The following is a 6,000-nucleotide window of genomic DNA, read 5'->3' as shown; positions in this document are numbered from 1 at the left end:
GTGTGCTTCTTAGTTTCTTTTATTTTGCATCTGAAGTCTAACTTGTCTGACATTAGTATAGCTACCTCCCTCTTTTCTGGTTGTTTATGTGAAATATCTTTCTTCCAACCTCTCACTTTCAACCTGTTTTGGTCCTTGTGTCTTATTTGAGTCTCTTGTAGACAGCATATAAATAGATCCTGTTTTTTTTTAATTCACCCTGCCAATCTATGTCTTATGATTGGGGAGTTTAATCCATTAACATTTAATGTTATTACTGTAAAGGAAGTATTTTCTTCAACCATTTTGTCTTTTGGATTTTATCTGTCCTATCTTATTTTTTCTCTCCTTTTACCCTGTTACCCTTACTGCTAATCTTCAATTCTACACTTTTCTCCAAACTTCTCTGTCTTTTCCTATCTGTCTGTAGCACTCCCTTTAGTATTTTTTTTTTTTTTTTTTGTACTGCAGGTCTCTTGTTCATGAACTCTCTCAGTGTCTTGTTTAGCTGAAAATACTTAAAACTCTCCCTTATTTTTGAAGGCCAGTTTTGACAGATATAGAATTCACTGGTTGGCAGTTTTTCTCTTTCAGTATCTTAAATATATCATACCACTACCTTCTTGCCTTCATGGTCTCTGCTGAGAGATCTGCACCTAGTCTTATTGAGCTTCCTTGTATGTGATCACTTTTCTCTTGCTGCTTTTAGAATTCTCTTTGACGGCTGACAATCTGATTAGTAAGTGTCTTGGAGTAGGTTTATTTGGATCTATTCTGTTTGGGGTACACTGTGTTTCCTGGATCTGTAATTTTATGTCTTCCGTAAGAGTTGGGATTTTTCATTTTTTATTTCCTCCATTATTCTTTCTGCCCTGTTTCCCTTCTCTTCTCCATCTGAGACACCCATGACATATATATTTGTGATATATGTTGATATTCAGTTCCCTGAGACCTTTCTCATGTTTTTCCATTCTATCATGTCTTGTCTTCTAATTCTCTAATCCTTTCTCCTGCCTCTTCAAATTTGCCATTGTATGTCTCCATTGTGTTTTTATCTGTTCTATTGGGCCTTTCATTCCATAAGTTCTGCCATTTGTTTTTTCAAGCTTTTAAGTTCTTCTGTATGGACACCATTTCTTCTGTATATCCTTCATCTCTTTTGCCACATTTTTCTTCAACTCATTGATTTGATTTAGATTTGTTTTAACATCTTTAATTAGGTGTTTCAATTCCTGTGTTTCAGTTGAGGTATTAGTTTGTTCCTTTGGCTGGGCCATATCTTTGTTCTTCCAGGTGTGAGTCATGATTTTTTGCTGGTGTCTAGATATCTGATTTTCTTGCTTAGTTTATTCTGGAAGTTGTTTTCTCTCTTTTGCCTAGGGTTTACTTGTTGGTTGGCTTTGTTCTCTATCTGTTCTTTGTCTCTCTTGCCAGCCAGCTATCAGATTGGCTCTGCCCCCTAAGTTCCCCCAAACACCATGTTCCCACAGTGGTCTGCCTTAGGGATGTGAGGTAGGTATTGGCCACAAGATATTTGTGAGTAGAAATGTCTGCTGGCTCCCAGTGTTGCTTTTTCAATGGCTAGCAATACCTTGGTTTGTTTTAGGGTACTGCTTTAACAGTTGGGTCATCCAAATTTCCACACCAAAACAGGGGCAGGTTCCCATGCAGGGGTTTATACCAGCTCCAATGGGACTGAGTCTATTAAGAGCCCTTCAATTCCCTTGCTCTTTACAGTCTACCCAGCAGATGGTGCTGCAGGGTAACTTAATAGTCCTCAGAAAGTTTGCCTTTGCCTCTAGGCTGCCTTTGGGCAGGCTGAAACAGTGGATTTCTTGAGCCCTCACTTTGCTGGCCCAAACCTGGCTCAGTGTGGAGCTGTGTACCTTACTTTATTTGTGGCAGAAGCCTCCCCAATATGTACCATTTTTCAGCTATCCTCCAGGCAATGAACCAGCCATTGGCTGCTGTTTCCCTCAGAGGTGGGGAAAGGGCTTTTGGACCCAGAGTCAGAAACACAGTGTCTCCTTGTTTTCTCAAACTCTCCATTCCTCATTTTCTGGGCCTTCAAATGTCCACTCCTGTCCCCATGGTCTCCAAATGGTGGGGTCTGTCTCACTGCTGACAGAATTTATTTCCTGTGTCCCTTTGTGAGTGATCCCAGCTGCTGTGAGAGACTGAGTGAGCAGGAGTGGAGAGGATCAGTTGGTCTGGAATGGGATTTTCCTGATATTTGTTTTCAATTTGGCATCTGTAGAAACTTCTCCAATCTATATCTTCCTTCAAAGTTCTGAACAATTTAGAATTGTCCTTTTTATTTAGTTGATTTTCTGGGGAGAGATTTTCAGTAGATGTTTATGTTGCCATGTTGAAGGTGTCACTTCATGTTTTTGATGTAGTCTATTTTATCTGATAACAGTATAGCTACCCCAACTCTCTGCGGGTTACTACTTGTAGGGTATATATTTTTGAATCCTTCCTATTTCAACTTAAATTCAATTTCTTTGAATTTAAGGTGAGTCTATTGCAGAGAGCATATAATTGTGTCATGCTTTTTATCTAGTTTGCCAATCTCTGCCTTTTGACTGCAGAGTAGGTTCCATTTATATTTAAAGTCACTGGTAATAATTCAGGACATTCTTCTGCCATTTTGCTATTTAGCCTTTGTAAGGATGTGTTCTAATTTGCTAATGCTGCTGGAATGCAAAACACCAGAAATGGATTGGCTTTTATAAAAGGGGTTTATTTGGTTACATGGTTACAGTCTTAAGGCCATAAAGTGTCCAAGGTAACACATCAACAATTGGGTACCTTCACTGGAGGATGGCCTATGGTGTCTGGAAAACCTCTGTTAGCTGGGAAGGCATGTGGCTGGCGTCTGCTCCAAGTACTGGTTTCAAAATGGCTTTCTCCCAGGACGTTCCTCTCCAGGCTGCAGTTCCTCAAAAATGTCATTCTTAGTTGCACTTGGGGTATTTGTCCTCTCAGCTTTTCCAGAGCAAGAGTGCTTTCAATGGCCGTCTTCAAACTTTCTCTCATCTGCAGCTCCTGTACTTTCTTCAGTGTCCCTCTTGTCTGTAGCTCCTCTTCAAAACATCACTCACAGCTGCACTGAGTTCCCTCTGCCCGTCAGCTCATTTATATGGCTCCAGTGATTCAACTTAGACCCACCCTGAATGGGTGGAGCAATACCTCCATGGAAATCATCCAATCAGAGTCATCACCCACAGCTGGGTGGGGCACATCTCCAAAGAAACACTCAAAGAAATATAATCAACACTGATAACATCTGCCCACACAAGATTAAATCAAATGGCATTTGGGGGACATAATACATTCAAACTGGCACAGTATGATACATTTTTTGTCCCTCAATTTTTCCACTATTTTTTTATATTTAATTGATGTTTTTTGTTATACCATGTGCCAGTTTCAATATATTGTCCCCCCAAAAACCATATTCCTTAATGCAATCTTGTGAGGGCAGACATTAATCTTTTGATTGTTTCCATGGAGATGTGACTAAATCTACCGTGGGTAAGACCTTTGATTAAATTATCTCCATGGAAATATGGACCCCACCCATTCAGGGTGGGTTTTAATGAAATCACTGGCGTCATAGGAGAGACTTGTGGAGAGAGGCTTATTGATGCCTTGAGATGCTAGCCCAGAGTTTGCTCCGGAGAAGCTAAGAGAGGACAAAATGCCCCACAAACAGCTGAGAGAGACTTTTGGAGAGATGCTTGGGAGCTGACACTTAGAGATGCTTGGAGATGCTTGGCGATGCTAGCCCAGAGTTTGTTCTGAAGAAGCTGAGAGACAAGCCCAGGGACATTTTGGAGAAAGCCATTTTGACACCAGAACCCAGGAGCAAGGGAAAGCAGATGCCAGCCATGTGCCTTCCCAGCTGACAGAGGTGTTCTGGACACATCAGCCATTCTTCAGTGAAGGTATTCTTTTGTTGATGCCTTAGTTTGGAAACTTTTATATCCATGGAACTGTAAATTTGTGACCTAATAAACCCCTTTATTAAAGCCAATCCATTTCTGGTATTTTGCATAATGGCAGCATTAGCAAACTGGAACATACCATATTCAGTGCATTCTCCTTTCCATCTGGATATATTTTCATATATTATCATTGTGGTTACCATGGTATTAAAATTTAACATCCTATATGTATAACAATCATATTTGGTTTGATCCCAACTTGACTTCAATAGCTTATGCATACCCTTTTCCTATACCCTGCATCCCCCCACCTTTTTTTTTTGTATTTTTTACCACTTATATTTGTAATTGTCTGTCCAAAACTATAGATTTATCATTACTTTTTATGCACTTGGATTTTTAGCACCTACAGGTATTAAGAAGTGAAGCTGCATATCAAACAATACAATAATACTGGCATTTATAATTACCCAAAAGGTGACTTTTAATGGAAGTCTTTATTTCTTTATGTTGCCTTGAACCACCTTTCCTTTCATTCCAAAGAACTTCCTTTAGCATTGGTTGTAGGGCAGGTCTAGAGGTGATGAATTTCCTTAACTTTGGTTTATCTGGGAACATCTTAATCTCTCATTTTTAAAGAAAGTCTCACCAGATAAAAAATTCTTGGTTGGCAGTTGTTTTTCTAGCACTTTAATTATGTCAACCCACTTGTTTCCAGAAGTGGGTTGACACTCAGTCTAACTGGGGTTCCCCTGTACATAAATGTTGCTTTTCTCTTATAGCTTTCAGAACCTTCTCCTTGCCCTTTAATTCAATAGTGTGATCAATATATGACAGGGTGTATTTTTTTTAATGTATATTATGTTCAGTATTCTATCAGCTTCTTGCCTGTGCATATTCACATTTTTTGATAAGGTTGTGAAGTTCTTTGTCATTATTCCTTTGAATATTCTTTCTGCTCCTTTCCTTCTCCTTGTGAAACTCCCATCATGTATATAGTGGTATACTTGATGGTGTTTCAGAGGTGTATTAGGCTATTTTCACTTTTCATATTTCTTTCCTTTCTGATCATCAGCCTGACACATTTCAATTGTCTTCTCTTCGAGCTCACTCACTGATTTTTTCTTTTCTAGGTTCAATCTGTTGTTGAAACCCTCCTGGAAAATGTTCACATTGGGTGAACTTTCTTGATTTGCCTAGCAAATGCATCCCTTCAACTAACTTCCCCACACAGTCTTTGTCTGGGGCAGTTCGGAACAGTGGCTACCCTGAGAGCCAGGCCCCTAGTTACCCAAAGTCAGTAATCAAAAGCAATGATCAGAAATTGGCCAGGCCCATCCCTGGTCTCATGGAGGAGGATTTACATCCCTTTCTGCAATCAGTGAGCTATCCAGGGCCTGGACCACATGGCAGCCTCCCACCAGAGTGTTGAACGGGTGCCATTTACTGCCATTTAGAGAGTAATTTACTGGTCTTTTATCATTCTTCCTGCTCTTCCCTTGATACTGTGTAGTGTTCTACTGGCCTCTAGAGTTTCAAAATAGTTGCTTCAGACAGTTCCTGCTTATTTAATAGTTGTTCTGATGGAAGGATTGAATCCTGGAGCTTCCTACTTTGTCATCTTTCTACAATCCTCTGAATATGATGTCTTCAAGGTTCATCCGTGTTTTAGCATGTTCCAAATCTGGGCTGTACCACTTAAACAGATGGCGAACTTTGGCAAATAACATTCTGTGCTAGTCTCCTCACCTGTAAATTGGCAACAATAGTACATACTTTATAAGGTTGTAATAAGTATTTAATATTCATAAAGCACTTAGAAGAGTTCCTGGTCTATGGAAAGTGCTATATAAATGTTTGATATTTTACTGGTAATGTATGACAATTCTTTGCAGTGGAAAAAAAATGGTCTCTATAAAAGGACCAATTCACAAGAAAATATATAACCCTGTGTGCACCTAGTTACAAAGTATCAAAACCCATAATGCAAAAATAACAGAATTACAAAAAGAATTTGTTAATCCACAATCTTAGTGGAAGATTTTAACATACCTTTGTCACTAAATAAGGT

Source organism: Choloepus didactylus (assembly GCF_015220235.1).
Source record: "Choloepus didactylus isolate mChoDid1 chromosome 25 unlocalized genomic scaffold, mChoDid1.pri SUPER_25_unloc2, whole genome shotgun sequence".
In the NCBI taxonomy this organism is placed as follows: Eukaryota; Metazoa; Chordata; class Mammalia; order Pilosa; family Megalonychidae; genus Choloepus; species Choloepus didactylus.
The sequence above is the reverse complement of the archived record's forward strand: the minus strand, read 5'-3'. Positions refer to the sequence as shown.